Source organism: Physeter macrocephalus, chromosome 14, assembly GCF_002837175.3.
Source record: "Physeter macrocephalus isolate SW-GA chromosome 14, ASM283717v5, whole genome shotgun sequence".
NCBI lineage: Eukaryota > Metazoa > Chordata > Mammalia > Artiodactyla > Physeteridae > Physeter > Physeter macrocephalus.
In genome coordinates this window covers 60,045,532-60,064,254 of record NC_041227.1, presented here as the reverse complement: position 1 = coordinate 60,064,254, position 18,723 = coordinate 60,045,532, and the positions used below count along the sequence as shown (strand labels likewise).

Here is an 18,723-nt window from a genome sequence, read left to right as displayed (position 1 = left end):
CAGAGGTACTCAGCCAAGCTGCATCCAGGTTTCTGAGCAACAGAAACCATGAGGTGATAAATATTTGTTGTTTTAAGCCACTAAGTTTTAGGTAATTTGTTATGCAGCGACAGGTAATAAATAGAGTCAAATAGGTGTGATCATCTATGGGTCAGTGTGAGTTTGCTTCTCTCTACTGATTAACGGGGCAGATACCACTGTATCCAGGCAAATCTTCTTTATTAGACTAAATAGCTATCCCAAGGAACCCCTATGATGGTCATTCAAGCGTTTCCACACTGGATTGTAATTGTCTATTTAGAGTATTGTTTACATTACTAGAATGTAAGCTTCACAATAAACTCGAATGTTTTATTTTTTCCTTACTCCCGGTACTTCATTATCATAATTAACATGCTGAGAATTGAGAATGCTAACTTCTTTTACCTTTATAACAACCCTATGAGAAAAAATATTATGTTATCATTTTGCAGATGCAAAACAAAGACAGAAAACCGTGGTCTAGAGTGATGTTACATATAAGTGGAGGAGCCAGGATTTGAACCCAGGCAGTCTGGCTTCAGAGTTCTTAACAAGCATTGGTGTTTAACTAAGTAAGGGAGTGAACTTGACCTGTGACTTCTGAGTACTGTCTCTGGGAGCTTGAATGCTCTTTGTTGTTGACATCTTGCAATCTAATTTTGTTGGGCTATTTGTACATATTCTAGAAGCATCCTATGCCCTTTTTCATCTTTCTGTTTACTCTACTAAGCCCTTCACAGAAGGCTAGGCTTTCCTCTATCTTTCAGAGTTATTTATGTTTTAAGATACTCTCTTCACCAGGCATGACAATATGCTATTTGCAAGCAAAGCCTCTTAGAGGCAAAATTTTGAACAATTATCACTTTAGGGAATCAGGTAACAACAAACTTCTCTTTAAACAAATCAGAAGGTCCCACAGGAAAAATCTTTGAGCTCATCGTTTTATTGGAGACTCTCAAGGGGCCTCTCTGACTCTGGGTTGCCACACTGAGACATTTCAAACACAGACTCATGATTTCGTCTGGTTGCTGAGGCCCAGACTTCAGAATAAATAATGTGGCTTCACGCCTTTTCCATAGGAATGTGCCTGGAAAAGGATGATTACATTTCTTTTAAAAAGTATTGGCATTTCCACTCCCCACCCCAACTGGCCCCCCACTGGCTTAATTTGGGTTGTGATGTAAAGGAGAAGGGTGGAACAAAACTTTCAATAAAAAATTTTGACTCACTCTCTATAATGTCATCTGGGCTTGGTTTGGCCTTGATGAATTCAGCACTTTAAAGGGTATGTCAACACAGTAAATTTTATGCCCTCAATAAAACTTGTGAGTGAGCTCAGTGAGAAATTCCAAGGTCTGGGAAGGCAATTAACGTTTGAAATATATATTGAGTTGTTTACTGCGACATTTTATGTGGCCACCGAGCTGTACCCAGGACATCACGAGGGAAGATTTTCCCTAGGAAATGCAAGGTTTGCTTTTCAAATAACATTGACATGTCAGATTGCTCCCTGAATACAGAGGAATGTAAGAAATGGCTGCTAATGAAAATCCAATTCTCTAACCACATCATGCCATTCTTGTTTTCTGTTCCAACTGGCAATAATCTCTTGGAAGGTATTTGTTGTCAACATCTTAGCAACTTAATTTCATTGGACCATTTGTATCACTGTTTGCTGTAGTTCTCTATGTGTCGGGGGTGCGTTTGACTTGAGTACAAGCCCCAGCCCTATCTCTTAGTCAATGTGTGACCTTACAGGAGTCATTATTACCTCTCAACTTCACTTTCTGTTGTGAGAATTAAATAAAAACAACATGTTATAAAACACCCTGTTAATTATAATGTGATTCATAATTTAGGAAATTACTATTCTTTGTGTAGGATTAACAAGCTTTCTGAGAATGGCACATAGAATGAGGGAAGATCCAAAAATAGAAGCTGTATGTATTACTCAGTTAGTGTTGCATCAATGCTGTGTGACAAACAACCTCAGAATCTCATTGGTTTACAACAGTATTTTTAAATTATATATTATTTTATTATATACATTTATGTATTTTTGTTTATTTTTTGGCTCATTGGTCTGTGGCTTGGCTGAGATAGCTGTACTTCAGGATGCAAACTGAGTTTAGGTCTACTCTAGGTGTACTACCTGGCGCATGCCCTTTCACGGATGATGGTAGCAGTGCAAGAAGGGTGATCAGAAACACAGGATGCCTCTAAGTCCTAGCCTCTAAACTCGTACACATTTGCCCACATTCCGCTGGCCAAAGCCAGTCATATTACCAATCCACCATCAATGAAGCTGGGAAGAATACTCCATTGACAGTGATCCCTTTCAAGAGAGAAGGGAAACTTGGGGAAATATAATATCACCTACCATACAATATTTGTATAAGTACAAAGAAGTAAGAATCTGAGGTCATTAATATAAACAAAAGGCACCTAAGAAACGTATTGTTTTCTCTCTTTTACATTTAAGCCTCAAATAATTTGAATTGACCTTCTATTCTACAATCCACATAAGCATTGGGTTCTTTCTTTTCCTTGAATTTGATGAAATTATGGATTCTGGTTCCATCAATGACTCATTTTTCCTTTCAGAAAGTTGTGCACTTATTATTCAAGTTCTCTGAAAACTCTTTGGCTAATTGTGAAATGTCTGTTTTATCAGTTCACCTTTAAATGTCAATGACCAGTCAAGATAGTAAAAGAGTTACGTGTTTACACATCTATTCAAATCAAGTGATACTACAGTGTGCATGAGACCAGGAGTTAGGACGAAATCCACGGTGAGGTCCCAGCTCTTCCACTAATTTTGGACAAGTCTTCAATATTATCTCAGGATAATCTATGAGAAAAGAAGTGGGGAAGCTCCAGAGCAAATCATTTAATGATGCTGCCTCTTCTCATTAATCTCTCAGTGCAGAAGTCATTGTCTAAATAAGCATTCCTTTCCAACTGCAGTCTAACCATTTTACCTAAAAGTTGGCAGATGTTACTTGCCTCAGGGTGTGACTATCTTAAGGAAGATCTTTTAAATGTAGTGTTTAAAAAATCTATAACAATTATGCAGGGGTTTTTTAAAGTTCATATAACAATTTCACTGCTTTTTGCTCATTAAATATTTCTGTTTTTCTCATTGTTGATCCAGTAATTTCACTTCTAAGGAAATAATCAGAGATGAGGAAAGAGGTTTATGTACCAAAATGTTCATTGTGACACTTTTAAAAAATTAAAATGAAAAATTGGGCAGAAGCTACATGTCTAATAATAAGGGACTGGGAAAATCATTGTAAATCTACTTAATGGACTATAATGCAGATGTTAAAGCGATGTTTTAAACAATTTTAATGACTTGAGAACATTCTCATGGTATAATATTAGATGAAATATGTAAAACTAAGAAAACCATAAAAAAAAAGAAAACCATGATATTGTATAACCATCAATTCTTTAAAAACACACATAATAAGATTATAAGAAAATTCAGAAAAATGTGAATAGTGGTTATCTCAAGATTGTGAGATTGTTAGTGCTTTGCATTACCTTCTTTATATTTTTCCATGCTTTCTGGTTTTGACAACAAACATTACATCTTAATTTTTTTCATTTGTATTAAAGTAATACATGTACATGGTTAAAAAGCAAAAAATCTTAAAAAGCCTAGTGTGAAATAGATCAAGTCTAGCGCCCCAGAAATTACTGTTCATTCTTTTTCAGCTATTTCTTTGGGTATTTCCTTACATACGTGTCTTTAATATGCTTATCCCTCTATTACTGGAATCATGAGTTTTAGAAATTCCCTATTGGCTTCTGGGTATGACGGTTGAAGGTTTAGCTCTTTTTAGTCAACTTCACCACTTTCTCTTCCTACCCTTAATTGTCTCAATTTACTATGTTTCGGTTTAATGATATCAAAATACTTGGTTAAATCAATAATAATGTTTATGTTATTACAACTATATAAATTTTGTTTATGGCTGAAATGTTTAGTTTCCTCTATATGTATTTCTTTTCTTTTCTTTTTTCTGAATTCCCCCACTACTCTGTTAATACCAGTCAATGATTTTCCTAATATACAGACACAGTTGCACACATTCGATAGGTTCTGCCCTTTTTCCCTGATGACATCTCCTTGACCACTCTCACTGGATGACTCACTCTTTAAGCCCGTAGCTCAATATGGTTCTGGGACTTAACTATCCCTGGTTTGCCATGTTGGATTCCTCAGATCTTCTTTCTTCCCCTTCCTTTATTTACCCTCTCCTTTTGGTGGAGTACACCCATTCAGTAGCTTCCCAAGAAAGAGTGCATGGGAGATAAATATTTTGGGTCCTTCCACATCTAAAAATGTCTTTCTTGTAGACTCCCATTTGATCGATGGTTGAGCCTGGCATAGAATTTTCCGTCAGACGTTTCAAGAACTTTCCATCTCCTAGCACTCACTGTTGCTGTTCAGAAGTGATGAGCTTATGGGTCCTGAGCCATCAGGATACAGGCTGAATGGAACAGAGAGGAACAGAGGAGCCTGGACCAAGAGTCTGGTTGGAAGGAAGAAGATGAATAGTTACAGAAGAAACATAAAAAGTCAGTGAATCACAGAGGTCAGATTACAATGGATTGTTAAGGATGAAAGAACCAGGCAGGGACTGCTTGAAGCAGGCAAGAAATGTAGCTCAGAGAAGGGAGCTCAGGGATGCCCCACAGTTCCTGAGCCTGGGTTCAGAGTTCAGGCTGTCAGAGAAGCAGAAACTTCCCGATAGCAGGACAGCTGAGGTGAGCTCTGATCTGAAGAGAGGCTCTGGACTCAAGTGTGTGCTCGTTGCTGGACATGGGTCTATCCTGTGCTGATCGCTCCCAGAGGGAATTCAGAAGCCTTCATTGAAACTACTTCTGATCGAGACAGAGAGAGGCAGAGCTCCTGGGAGCCAAGCAGAGGCTCAGAACTTGATCTTGATATTACAAAAGTATTCTACATCCCTCACTCTTTCCAGCAACTTCTCCTTGAGTTCCAGTTGGAGAAGAAAAACACTGGCTTTAAACACAAGTCTTCCTGCAGCCTCCAGATCAGCTCACACTCTGCCACCAGTGTCTGTAGGGAATAGTCAGCTCTACAGGGTTGCTGATGGCAAGGGTTATGCACACTCAGAAATCACTATTGTGATCTCCATTTAAACAGTGGTGCCCCTGGAACCAGTCTGTCTGGCCTGATTCTCACAGTGACATATGAGAGAGACAGACATAAATAGGTTTGGGTCTGAGGTCACATGTGGTTTTCATGCTGAAAGTGATTTTGGTGGAAAGGTAACAGCTTAAAACCTTCTGATGCTCTTTATTGTCTTCAAACAGCCTAAACCAGACATGCAGGAAATACAAGCGCCCCTTTTAAAGCACTGACCTTCTTTCAAATTAGTTTCCCCAGAAGTTTGAACAAGGAATCAATGGGAAAAGAAAGTGATTTGGGATCACAGTTGAATGGTGGGCAGTTTTTCAAAGTGTTTTATTGTCTTGCAAGAGTGCATACGCTTGTCTGGAGTTGGCGGCTGCCTGCCAGGGAGGATTTCAACCTCAAGAACTCAGCACTTCTGTCTTTCTAGGGTTGCATCTGCTCTAACGCATATATTTTTGCCAAGGTCATTGCCACCGTTTATGAGATGATGTGATGATATAGTGTTTAACGTAGCCTCGCAAATGAGTTACTGGCCCACAGAAGAAATTTTTCGGTGACCAGCCCCAGCTTCTTTTTAGGATAAACCCAGGTACCAAGGTACAATGAAGCAGCATTTCTTTGTTTCCTTAATGTGCTGCTAAGTTATAATGAGAGACTTTAGGAACACATTTTAATTCTGTTGAGTCCTTGTTATGTGCTAAATTGCTGAGAAGGTTATCAAGGATTCCTAAGATGGTCTTAGATGCTAGAAACTTATGAGCGAGAGAATATAGCTAGAAGAGTGTAGAAAATATTACCATTAGTACTACTACTAACACCACCACCATTACTACTACTACTACTTTACTACTATGAATACTATGACCACTACCACCATGACTGACTTATTACTGCTGCTATTACTATTTTACTATTCTTACTACTGTTGCTGCTGCTATTACTATACCACTACCACTACTATTACTACTACTGCCACTATTATTACTACTACTTTACTATTATGACCACCACCACCATTACTACCATTACTATAGTTATTACTATTTTACACTCTTATGACTGCTGCTATTACTATTACTACCACTACTATTGATACCACGATTGCTATTACTACTGCTACCACTACTATTGTTACTACTACTACTATTACTACTTTACTGCTATGAGTACTATAACCACCACCATCATGACTACTATTACCACTGCTATTACTGTTTTACTACTCTTACTCCTGCTGCTATTACTACTGTTACTGCCACTACTATTGATACTACCTCTACTGTTATGCCTGCTACTGTTAACTACTACTACTACTACTACTACTACAGCTACTACTACCACTACTAATAGCAGCTGCCTTTTTATTTTCAGCACCTTCTATGTGCATGCCACTGTATATATCTGATGTAACTTAATACTCACAAAAACCTACCAATGTAAGGAATGTTGACTCCATCTTATATAGGAAGATTTTGAGGCTCAAAGAGATTAAGGTAAATTGTTCAAGATCACCCAGAGTGAGTGGCAGAGCTAGGGTTTGAAGCCAGATCTCTTTGATTCTATTTATTAACCACGATGGCCTAATGAAAAAAAAAAAACCACACACACAACATACACACACACACACAAGCAGTAACAGAAGACTCATCTGCCTGATGATTGTAATTCCCACGAGAGAAGACAGGAACAGTATGAAATCCCACAAGGAAGTTCTTGGTGTAAGGACACGGCACAGGGTAACCCATCCCTTCCGAGCTCCCCAGCTGGGTCTCTCTCTTTCGCCTTCTCCCTCTCACACACACTCACATTCAGAAACATCTTTGACTGAGCACACAGTTTCGCTTAGCTGACCTATTTTATTTTAAAAAGAAAATGAGCTAATGCCCTAGATTTCAGAGAAGACTGACAAGTCTCCGTTTATCTTTCTACTCACTGCTCTCATGCTAAACCCCAAACTCAAGTTGACAATTTTTCTTCTTGATAGGCTTGGGGAAAGGAAACCTGGGGACACCCATCTGCCATCCCCTTCCTCCTTCCCCATCCTACTCTCAACATTTACACACAATACATTTAACTGCCAAGCAGAGCCCATAAAAAGGAGGTCTGTTAATGACTCCATTTGATAAACACGCTGATTGAGCACCTAGTAATAATAGCTAAGATCTACTGTACTCTTAACCATGAACACTTTACACACCTAACCTTATCCTCACCACAGTCTTAGAAGATGGTGCATTATCACCAGTCTGCAAAGGGCAGGCAGTGAAAGCTTGGATGACCTTGTCTAAGGTCACTCAGCTCTAAGCAGTAGAATTATGACTTCCCCATATTATGCAAAATAATAATTATAACTTGATGGGAATAGTTTTGTGTGTGTATGTGTGGGAGAGAACATACAGATAAATGAGACTCAACTCCTCACTTCAAAGTTTCTTAACACCTGATTATGGCAAAAGATAGGGACCCAGGTAAACAAAAGCTTGACCAGAGGACAAGGGTGGGCTAGGAGGTGGGGTAGGAGTTAGAAACCGGGCTCCTGAGTCTGGGCTGAATATGAAACTACTAGCTTCTAGGCCCCAACATGTGGGTCTAGGACCCAACAGTGGGTCACAGTGTTGAGAGACCACTGGGTTGAATCTGATCTGGGGGCAGAAACAGGCAAGACTGGAGGGTTAGCTCACTGATTGCATGAAAGTTGCTGTAGACAGAGTTTTAAAGAGTCCAACTCCACGCCTCACCCTAGGAGCTGTTTTTCTTCTGGGTGAAAGAAGTGTTTCCCATGCTCCACAAGCAAAGGGGAAGTCGTGGGCAACGGCTACTTGTCCTAGTGCAGAGGCCTCAGGGTCTCAGCCCTGGGAGGAGGCAGTCCTTGGGAAGGAGGCACTCATAGAGGTCCACTGGTCATTGCAAATTACAACTGTCCTGTGCTTACATTTTTTTTTTTTTAAACCTGATTTATCAAGGTAGGACAGCTCTGGAGATTTACTGTACAATATAGGGCTGGTCGTTAACAATCTTTTTAAACAATTTTTAAAAAGTAAATTATTAGTTTTGTATTGAAGTATAGTTGATTTTAAACGTTGTGTTAGTTTCAGATGTACAGCAAAGTGATTCAGTTATACATACACATATACTTATATTCATTCTTTTTTAGATACTTTTCTCATATAGGTTATCACAGAATATTGAGTAGAGTTCCCTGTGCTATACAGTAGGTCCTTGTTGGTTATCCATTTTATATATAGTAGTGTGTATGTGTTAATTCTAAACTCCTAACTTATCCCCCATTCCTTTCCCCTTTGGAAACCATAAGTTTGTTTTCTATGTCTGTGGGTCTATTTCTGTTTTGTACATAAGTTCATTTGTAAGACTTGACAATCTTGTACTGTCCACTTATAATTTTGCTAAGAGAATAGATCTTATGTTCTATGGTCTTGCTACAAAATTTAAAAAATGTTGAATTAAATAAATAAATAAAAATGAAAGAGGTAAGAGGAAACCTCTGGAGGTGATGGACTTTTGAGGTTTGAATAAGAATTAATCAAGTCAAGAGGGAAAGTTGCATCTGGCTGAAGAAACAGAAAGAATAACTCTTATTAACCATTATTTCCCCTATTTAGGGAATGGTACCTTTCCTTTCCTGTCTTCTTATGCCTATCTCCGCTCCCCCTACACCTACCTGCGCTGCCTTCTCCTCTCTGCCAATCCCCTGCTTCAATGCTCTTTGCGGGCATGGAATGCTGACTGGATTCATCAGAGCAGGAGATCGTGTTCACTCAGGACACTGTCTTTAAAAGCTCAGACCCAAACTAAATCAGACCAAGGTCTTTCTTGCATCCTGGTCACAAAGGGCCTGTGTGCGAAGGTCATTGAGGGTGAGGGCATCTTACAACCATGGAGAAGGGGTGAAAATCTGGGTGCTAGATTCACGCATAGATGGGGAGGTGAGGGCTCCAAGCCTATGCAGTGAACTCTGCATCATCAGAACTCAGCCTCATTGGAACCCTGCATGGAGGTCACCCAGCCAAGCCATTGATAACATGGTGCTGGTGCTTTGATGCTTATCGGCAAAGCTTCCATCTCCAGTACCTCTGGGAACATTCTGGGGTGGTGAAGCTTGACGCTTGGCTGGCAGGGCTTACTGTCCATAGCACATTAAAATCTCACCTTGATTTTCAGCCCTCTGCATTTTCTCAGCCCTCTACCTGTACTTATTGTTTCCTCCTCTGGATCGTCATTCTCACTTCCCGGTGAATCCAAATCCAATGTAGCCTTCAAGGTTTAGCTCCTCTGCCATTTCCTATTTTTCTGATGAAGAAAATTTAGAAAGTCCTCTCCTCTTACCTGTACATTTTAATGGCACTCTTTTGTAGCTTCCTATGTTCCTGTCAGCTCCTTGACTGGTCTGTGGGTTTCATGAGAATAGATTCTGTGCATTTGATTATCTATTTGTACCCAGTGCTGAGTGAACTGCCAGGTAGTAATTAATTAATGAAACAAACAAAAATTTCTGCGGTGCCTCCTGTGTACTAGATGCTGTGTTAGGTTCTGGGACTACATTGATATGATCCCTTCCCTAAGAAGCATACAGTCTAGTGAGAGAGACAGGCATAATTGAAAGAATCACACAAATAAATTGGAACTAGCACTGGAGGTACACAAACCTTTGAAAGCGTGTAGCTGGGGAGGGGGCTGATCTTGTTGGTGTAACCGAGCCCATGTCCTCTACCTTCCTTCTGTCTGTAGAAAAACTTTAGTCAAAGAATAAATTTAATGAGAGTAGTGAGAAAATGTGGAAAGAAAGGAAAACAGTCAAGCAAGACAAACTAATAATAGTTTAGTCATTAAACAAAGGACATTTTAGTTCCTTCTCAAGGGCTCTAGGTAATATTCTGAGCCATATCCTTGAGGTCTTTTGCAGATACTGGAACCCCTGCCGGGTGGAAGAAGTTAACTGTACGCTGCCCACAAGCACGTAGACCCCAGACCAGTTGGAACCAGAAGGTTAATGATGCTGACTCCCGATTACCTCACCACCAACCAATCAGAAGAGTGTCCACAAGCTGATCACCACCTGCTCCTTGAACACTATAAGACTCCTCACTACCCCCTCCAGGGCAAAACATACAGTCTTGAGGACATTAGCCTGCTGTGGCCACCTTTGCCTGGCAAAGCAGTAAAGCTATTTCTTTCTACTTCACCCAAAATTTTGTCTTTGAGATTTGATCTGGCACCGGTGTACAGTGGCTGAATTCTGGCCACACTGGGAAGGTTGGTGAGCGCTGAGGATGAAGTGATGTTAGAGCTGAGGTCTGCAGGGAGAGTGGCCCTGGCCAGGTGACCACTGTAGGTACAGGAGAGATTGTACAAAGTTTCAGACCAGTGGGGTGGTTAGTACAGATATTGGGGGAAATGAAAAAAATAAAGGTCAGTGTGGCCAGAACAGAGTGTGTTAGGACCAAAGAGAGAAAGGGGAGGCTGAAGTAGGTAAGGGCTTGAATTTGTGGGCCATGATCAAGAGGTTGGTCTATAGCCCATGGTCATGTGCTGGACACAACATTAGGAGGGCTCTGAATATCCAGATTCCTGCAGGATGGAGAGTTTGGTCCTCCACACAGAAAAACTGGCCCTTGTCATCCGTACAGTGTGTGCACTGCTGAAGTGGGTGTGGATTATCTTTTTTCACAACTCAGGGATCCCTCTGTGACGCTGGGGATGATATGATAAACAGAGAAAATTCAATGGTGAGGTCTTCTGTCTGTAGCCTGCCTTGAGGGAGGTAAAGGAAATACAGTCTAGAACTGGAATGTCTTCATTTTCATAAGCAAATGCAAAGGAACTTAATTGGGCCAGGACCTCTTCAATGCTGTGCCCATTTTTATGGTAACGCAAACTCTCTCGGCAGACTAGATCCCTGCCCATGAGCACAGGGTGTTGTGTCTGGCAGAGAAGGGAACTCACGTGTGGAACCCTCTCTAGGGCTAAAGTCTCCATAACTGCTGTCCAGATATTTTATGAAGAACTCTTGACCTCACTTCTGATCTAATATCAATGGAGAAAGAGTGGGGCAAGGGGAGGCTGAGAGAAAGGGTAGAATCAAGGATGACTTTCCTGATTAGTGTTAGGTGGATGTTAATGTCACAGACAAAGGAAAAGGAGATTTGGAGGAAAAAATGGATGAATTCAATTTTTTTTTTTTTTTTTTTTTGTGGTATGCGGGCCTCCCTCTGCTGTGGCCTTTCCCGTTGCGGAGCACAGGCTCCGGACGCGCAGGCCCAGCGGCCATGGCTCACGGGCCCAGCCGCTCTGCGGCATGTGGGATCTTCCCAGACCGGGGCGCGAACCCGGTTCCCCTGCATCGGCAGGCGGACGCGCAACCACTGCGCCACCAGGGAAGCCCAAAAATGGATGAATTCAATTTTTGACTTATTTGGTTTAAGAGTCTGAAGGACATTTTGTTGGACGCCAGAAGGTAGTCGGAAATAATGGCCCTGAGCTTAAGAAAGCAGAAGACTCAGAAATGTTGGAGCAATGCCTCCTTCAAAGCCTTCTTTTGCAAACTGTGCTCTTTTCCCTCTCCTCCAAACTCTCCCAGTTCCACCTCTCAGACAGCTATGAGTGACATTTGTAGGCATTGTTTCCCTGTGATCCTAAAAAGAAAGTCAAGCAATCTAAACAAAACTGCATCCACACAACGCTTTCCCCTCTTCCCCAACTATGTCATCAAGCAAAACAGTGAATTATTCCCCCTCACCCCCAAAAGGGTTCTGGTCTTTAATTCCAATGTGTGTGTGTGTGTGTGTGTGTGTGTGTGTGTGTGTGTGTGTGTGTGTGTGTGTCCCCACATAGACAAGCAATTCTCAGACATCAGCTGGGTGTCAATTCAACTCAATTCTGACTCTACCTACAGCAGATCCTACAAGACTGCCCCCTGTCCAATCCCTACTTAAGATGCCAGTCCCAAGCCTGGGCTGTCACCAGTGCTTCTGATCAACTGGCTCTAAATTGTGGGTTCCAACAACTCCCTCATCAGGTTTGTTTAATTTCCTAGAGTGACTCACAGAACTCAGAGAAACATTTTACTTACTAGATCACCAATTAATTATGAAAGGTTATAACTCAGGAACAGCCGATGGAAGAGCTGCACAGGGCAAGGCATGGGGAAGGGGCACAGAATTTCCCTGCCCTCCCCAGGTGTGCCACCTTCTGTGTTAACCAACCTGGAAGCTCTTTGAACCCTGTCCTTTTGGCTTTTTATGGAGGCTTCATTACTTAGGCACTACTGATTAACTCAATTGTTAGGGGAACCACTGACCGAAACTGCCCGCCCTGGCCAGGCCGATGGTAAGCATTTGCCTGAGTTATCTTACAACAGGAGGTTCTGGTAAGGAATGTGGACCTAAGAAGCTACCACCAACAGGAAGAATTCAGTAAAGAAGAGAGGAGAATCCAGTCCATATGTCCCACCAACCTCTCAGAATCCTTCTCACTGGAATCTGTCATGGCTGAGTGATGGACATGCACCAGGGAAGGGCCCTGAGTCACCAACTCTGGGCCAAGCAAGGTGACCGGCCAGAGACAACCCGGAAACTAACCCCATCACCATATAACCCGAGGCTGCGAGTCACGTGGCAGAGCAGTTCTCCTGGGTTCCCTTACCTGCTGCTCTCCTCCCGAGCACCCCTTCCCAATCAAGTCTCTTGCTTTGTCAGCCCGTGTGTCTCCTGGGACAATTCATTTCCGAGTGTTAGACAAGAGCCCACTCGCAGGCCCTGGAAGGGGTCCCCCTTCCTGCAACACAATAATCATTGGTGATTGAACTCAATCTCCAGCCCCTCTCCACTCCCTGGAGGTCACATTGGTTGGGACTGAAAGTTCCAACCCTCCAGTCACTGGCCTGGCTCCACAGGCACCAGCCCCTATCCTTTGATAATTTCCAAAAGTCACCTAATTAACATAACAAAAGACACCTTGATCGCTGTGGGCCAGAAACAGGGATGAAGCCCAAATATATATATTTCTTATTAGAAATCACAATATAATACTCCTTGACTCATCATTGATTTCAATTTTCATAACTTCTTAAAAGTTTCTGGTTGTTAGCTGTTCATGAGACCTCCAACTCTTTCATTCATTCATTCATTCACTCATTCACTCATTCATTCAATACTGTGTGCCAGTCACTGATGAACAAGACTCACAAAATCTCAACTTAGATCTTAGGGAGAGGGAGACACACATTAAACTAATAATAACAAAATAAACATTTAAATTTGGATTTTTCATAAATATTATAAGAAAGAAGTACATCTTCCAGTCTGGAGGATGTAGCCGTCTGGTCTCAGTGCCTGGATGGAGAGCAATGCCATTTTCTGAGATGGGAAGCTCAGGAGGAGGATCAAGTGTGGGTGTGACTTCTGGGGGGCAAATAAAACTCAAAGGCATATGAAGCTTACTCTGTACTGAGCACCATTCTAAGCGGGTTACAACCATTCACTCACATAATCATCCCAGCAGCCTCTGAAGGAAGGATCATCATTATCCCCATTTTACAGATGCAGACCCAAGGCAGAGAGGGTTATGTGAGTTTCCCAAGGTCACACAACTAGGGAATGGCAGAGCCAGGATTTCAAACCCAGACTGGCTGGCCCCAGAATCCATACACTTTACCATGTCATGTAATGCAGACTCTCATCAAACTTTAGTTAGACACCTTCAGTTGAAGATTCTGGTAGGACAGCTGAGTGACAATTTGATAAACAGTTTCTTTATCATATAAACCAGTCTGAGTTGGGGGATTTCTGTTATTGCTGGCACAAGCATCCTAACACATACAGACTTGAATGGCTGTCTGAAATTGTAAGATTCAGGAGAGAAGGGTTGAGCTGGACATTCCATCTGGTGACACCTTCAAGGTCTACTTCTGGCAGTGCATTCTGGGCTATGCCCTCCCCTCAGGGGTCTCTAATCCTGATAGGATTTGCATGGACTATAGTGTCTTCTGGGAGACAAAGACATAAGGGATGATTCTTCTTTTTAAAATTAAATCCAAAGAGAGTGTCTGCCTGCCATGTGGAGAACAGTATCCATTCACAAATTCTGCGTTCCTGTCCCCACCTGTACAGATACAGAAGCCTTAAGACCCTCTGAAATGATTTTGTTGTGTGTAAGCTAAGTTGGACGTGGTGATGGCTGTGAAAACTGGCAAGTCTGAACAGCAGGAAAAGTAAGTGGAGTGGAAACAGCTCTCTGAACAACAGAGGCAGGATGCTCAGGCTGCCTGTCTTGGGCATCTTGCATCCCACTTGTCTTGTTGCAAATATTGTGCCTCTACCTTGTTCGAGATTGACTAAGACTGATTAAAACCCTTTAAATGGCTCTTGTTGACAAGATTTGCTAAAGAACATTTTAATGACTAAACAAAATTATGGTGCAATTTCACTTGATTAAAGACGAAACCCAAGCCTGCGCAATTTCCAGTATAATGTTAAGACAGCAACGGAAAAACATCTTTAAAGAATTCAGAACCTGGATTCTGCTGGAGAGAGCCATGACGGGGGTGTGGTGGCGTTGTGTGTGGATTTGCTTCTCTTTACCAAGGCCTCCTGCGTGGTTTTTGTTTCCTTTGTCCTACTGGCTTTGCATGTTTGCAATTGTCTAGATTGCTTGAAGGTGACCAAGAAAAAACATGTTATTTGCAAGTAGTGTTCTATTTCTAGATGTTCTCTGGACTTCACTCAGTGCCAGACTTGTCACTTTCCTGTTGAAATTCCCTGCATGGCTCCAGCCTGAAACTTCCTCCTCATATTGTTACTGAATCAAGTCCAACTGCTTGCTGCTCAAAAATCAATACTTGAGAGAGACAAAGGTAGAACAGAAAGTTGCTATTAATCAGAATGATGACAATCTGGGGAGATGGCGGACTCAGTGTCCCCCAAAAGCCATCTCTGAAGAGTCTGCTCAGCCACAAAAGTTTTTAAAGGCAAAAAGGAAAGTGATCTCAGTTAATCATTGGGATGGGGGTTCAGAGGCCTCGCCTTCATTGCCGTCCCCCACTGTGTGCAGGCTTGTGTAAAGGCTTGTTGACTTCTTGTGATTTTTCTTTAGGTGTTACCTTGTTCACACAGTTTGTTTGCAAGATTACTGAAAAGGGAAGCTAGGGAAGAGATCCAGTCCTCTGTTCATTACTTATTCTTCATTTCTACTTCTTTGATCTATGGAAAGAACCAATAGATTAGGCAAGGCATTGTGAGGTCAAAAGATTTGAAAGGTGTGCTAGGGCCAGAGATGAATAGAGCATGGGGGCTCCCGATTTAAGGTTAGTGACAAGACGAAGGGGCCACCTGCAGAGAGCTCTTTCCTGCCAAAAGCTGCTTATGATATCACCAACACAACCTGTTGAGAAGACAAAGTGAGTTTATTGCTCATGGCTGTAAGGAAGAATCCACCTTGCAAAGCGATGGCAGTGTCTCTGCAGGGAAGGGAGGGTCAGAATTGAGTGGGAACTGGAGGTTTGATTTAAGACGGCGTCTTTCAAAGTGGTCGCTTATTTAGGATAGGTAAGGCTCACGATGCAGCAGTTCAGGGTTGGTGGACACACAAAGGTGTGGATTTTGAGGCAAGGGATGAAAAATCTTGAGTATAAACTGTCCATGTTTTTCTCTGAAGAGGTGATGAGTCTTTTTCTCAAGTTCTTGTAATGAACGTCAGATCCTTTGCCTGAGCAGGAGACTCCCCCCAAAAAGAGAGTCACGCTAATGAAGTCAGAGGAGTGACAGAATCATGTTCATATATCAATAGATACGATGTAGTTTTGGTTCTCAGAGTCCAGTCTGGGGGTAGACGATGTTGCTTCTCACTTCTCATGGTTAAAGTTCAGGATGCTTAACGTGGTCTCAGGTCCCGTGTGACCTACCCTTTGCTTACCTTTTCAGTCTCCATCACGTCTCACACTTAGCTTGTAATCTGCAGTTCAGCTCCATTGGCTTGCTATTAGTTCCTTGTTCTTCCCCACCTCAGGGCCTTTGCACATACTGTATTATCTGCCTGGAATGCCCCTCTCCCTTCTATGTTTAGTCAGCTCCTTGTAGGGCTCAAATGTCACCTCTTCAGGGAAGCTCTGCCGATTCCCAGTCCAAGTTGTGTTGCCCCTCCCCTCATTTCCAACTCCTTTGACATTCCCTACATTTTGGAAGTCAAAAATGCATTTAGGGCTTCCCTGGTGGCACAGTGGTTGAGCGTCCGCCTGCCGATGCAGGGGACACGGGTTCGTGCCCCGGTCCGGGAAGATCCCACATGCCACGGAGCGGCTGGGCCCGTGAGCCATGGCCGCTGAGCCTGCGTGTCCGGAGCCTGTGCTCCGCAGCGGGAGAGGCCACAACGGTGAGAGGCCCGCGTACCGCAAAAAAAAAAAAAAAAGGCATTTAATACACCTAAACTACTGAACATCACAGCTGAGCCTAGGCTACCTGAAACGTAAGAACACTTACTACATTCACCTACAGTTGGGCAAAATCTCTAACACAAAGCTTACTTTATAATAAAGTGTTGAATGTCTCACGTAATTTATTGAATACTGTACTGAAAGCAAAAAACAGAATGGTTGTCTGGGTGCGGAATTGTTTTAAGCGTGGGTTGTTCACCCTTGCGATGTCGGGACTGACTGGGAGCTGCATCCACAACTCAGCTTCATAAGAGAGGATTGATCGTACCATATGTCACTGGCCTGGGAAAAGATCAGAATTCAAAATTCGAAGTAGTTTCTACTGAAGGTGTACCATCACTTTCACACCATCATAGAACTGAAAAATTCTAAGTCGAATCTTCATAACTTGGGGACCAGCTGTACAGAGGAGGAGTTGGTGGGGGTCAGGAGTACAGGAGATGGGGCTAGAGGGGTACCAGAGGCCAGGACAGAAAGAGGACGGGTAGAACCCCGTGTCGCCAACTCATCTGAACTTTTCACAGAGAGACCAGAAATCAGGATTTAAAGTAATATTCCTTGATTTTAAAGGTAGTTCAGGGGCTTCCCTGGTGGCGCAGTGGTTGAGAATCCGCCTGCGGATGCAGGGGACACGGGTTCGTGCCCCGGTCCGGGAAGATCCCACATGCCACGGAGCGGCTGGGCCCGTGAGCCATGGCCGCTGAGCCTGCGCGTCCGGAGCCCGTGCCCCGCAACGGGAGAGGCCACAACAGTGAGAGGCCCACGTACCGCAAAAAAAAAAAAAAAAAAAAGGTAGTTCAGTAATTTGAAAAAATAATTAAATACGGCACAGCTAAAACCAGTGGGTGACTCCTGGAAGTGATTTTGCCTCCCAGTGGATGTTGGCAATGTCTCGAGACATTTGTGGTTTCACATCTGGGGAGAGGGGTACTCTGGGCGTCTAGTAGACAGAAGCCAAGGATGCTGCTAAAATCCTGCAGTGCGTGGGATAGCCCCCAACAACAGAGCATCATCAAGCCCCAAATGTCAATGATGCCCAGGGTGGGAAACCCTGCACTAAAGAGAACGTACCCACAAGTGGAGTCTGTTGATGTGGTCAGCAAATTTCTCAAAAGGAGCAGTTGGGCCAGAAGCTCAAGGACGGCCCTCTTCTCTCCAGGCCTCGCCAGATGCCCACCCATTTCCTTTATGCTTCAGCAGAAGTGATTTTCCACCACGTGCCTAACACTCCTCATTAAGTAATCACCACCCACAGCCCCTCATTTCCACGTCTGTAACCACCTAGGTACAAAAGTTGCCTTGTTCACAAGAGGCAGATGGAGATCAGCCAATTACAAGGCCATTAGACTAAACTCGGGCGCCTTCCTTATCTCATTTCCTTGGGCCGCACGCTTCAGCTTGGTAGGTTTGTGCCTATTCAGCCCTTTGGTCCAACGACTGACCAGCCTGGTTCTCTAATTCTTGATGGTAGAGCACAGTTTCTGGTCCTAAGCCTAAATAGTTCCATTGATACTTTTTAAGCAGCAAAATCCACTCTTTTTTTTTTTTTGCGGTACGCGGGGCTCTCACCGCTGTGGCCTCTCCCGTTGCGGAGCACAGGCTCCGGACGCGCAGGCTCAGCGGCCATGGCTCAGGGGCCCAGCCGCTCCGCGGCACGTGGGATCTTCCCGGACCGGGGCACAAACACATGTCCCCTGCATCGGCAGGGGACTGCGCCACCAGGGAAGCCCAAAATCCACTCTTTTGCATACTGTATTCATAGCTGATTATGTGAATCACATTTCAATAGTCTTTGCCTCATTAAAATGAGAGGAAAGATAAGTAATTTTGGATAGACCTTTGTTGTTGTGCCAGAGTATGTCTAAAGCAACCGTTTTGGGGTAGACGAACTAGTAGTTGCAAACTGAAAGATGCCCAGGCAGGTATGGGAAGGCAGGAAGCAGGTCATAAAAATACAGACTGGGGCTTCCCTGGTGGCGCAGTGGTTGCGCGTCCGCCTGCCGATGCAGGGGAAACGAGTTCGCGCCCCGGTCTGGGAGGATCCCACATGCCGCGGAGCGGCTGGGCCCGTGAGCCATGGCCGCTG

The 18,723-nt window shown here is 43.2% G+C and overlaps 1 long non-coding RNA gene across 4 annotated transcripts in view; it reads left to right on the top strand.

Annotated features, from left to right (window-relative positions):
- Window positions 1–18,723, top strand: part of LOC114487826 (uncharacterized) — a 151,729-nt gene that overhangs the window by 104,045 nt on the left and 28,961 nt on the right. The window contains exon 3 of one of the 4 annotated variants that reach the window (XR_008619423.1): window positions 14,320–14,417. The exons of 2 other annotated variants lie outside the window; for them this stretch is intronic. This is a non-coding gene — a long non-coding RNA (uncharacterized lncRNA). Of the gene's footprint in view, window positions 1–10,115; window positions 10,390–14,319; window positions 14,418–18,723 lie in introns of those variants that run through there. One more of the 4 variants, XR_008619421.1, reaches the window with a different exon arrangement.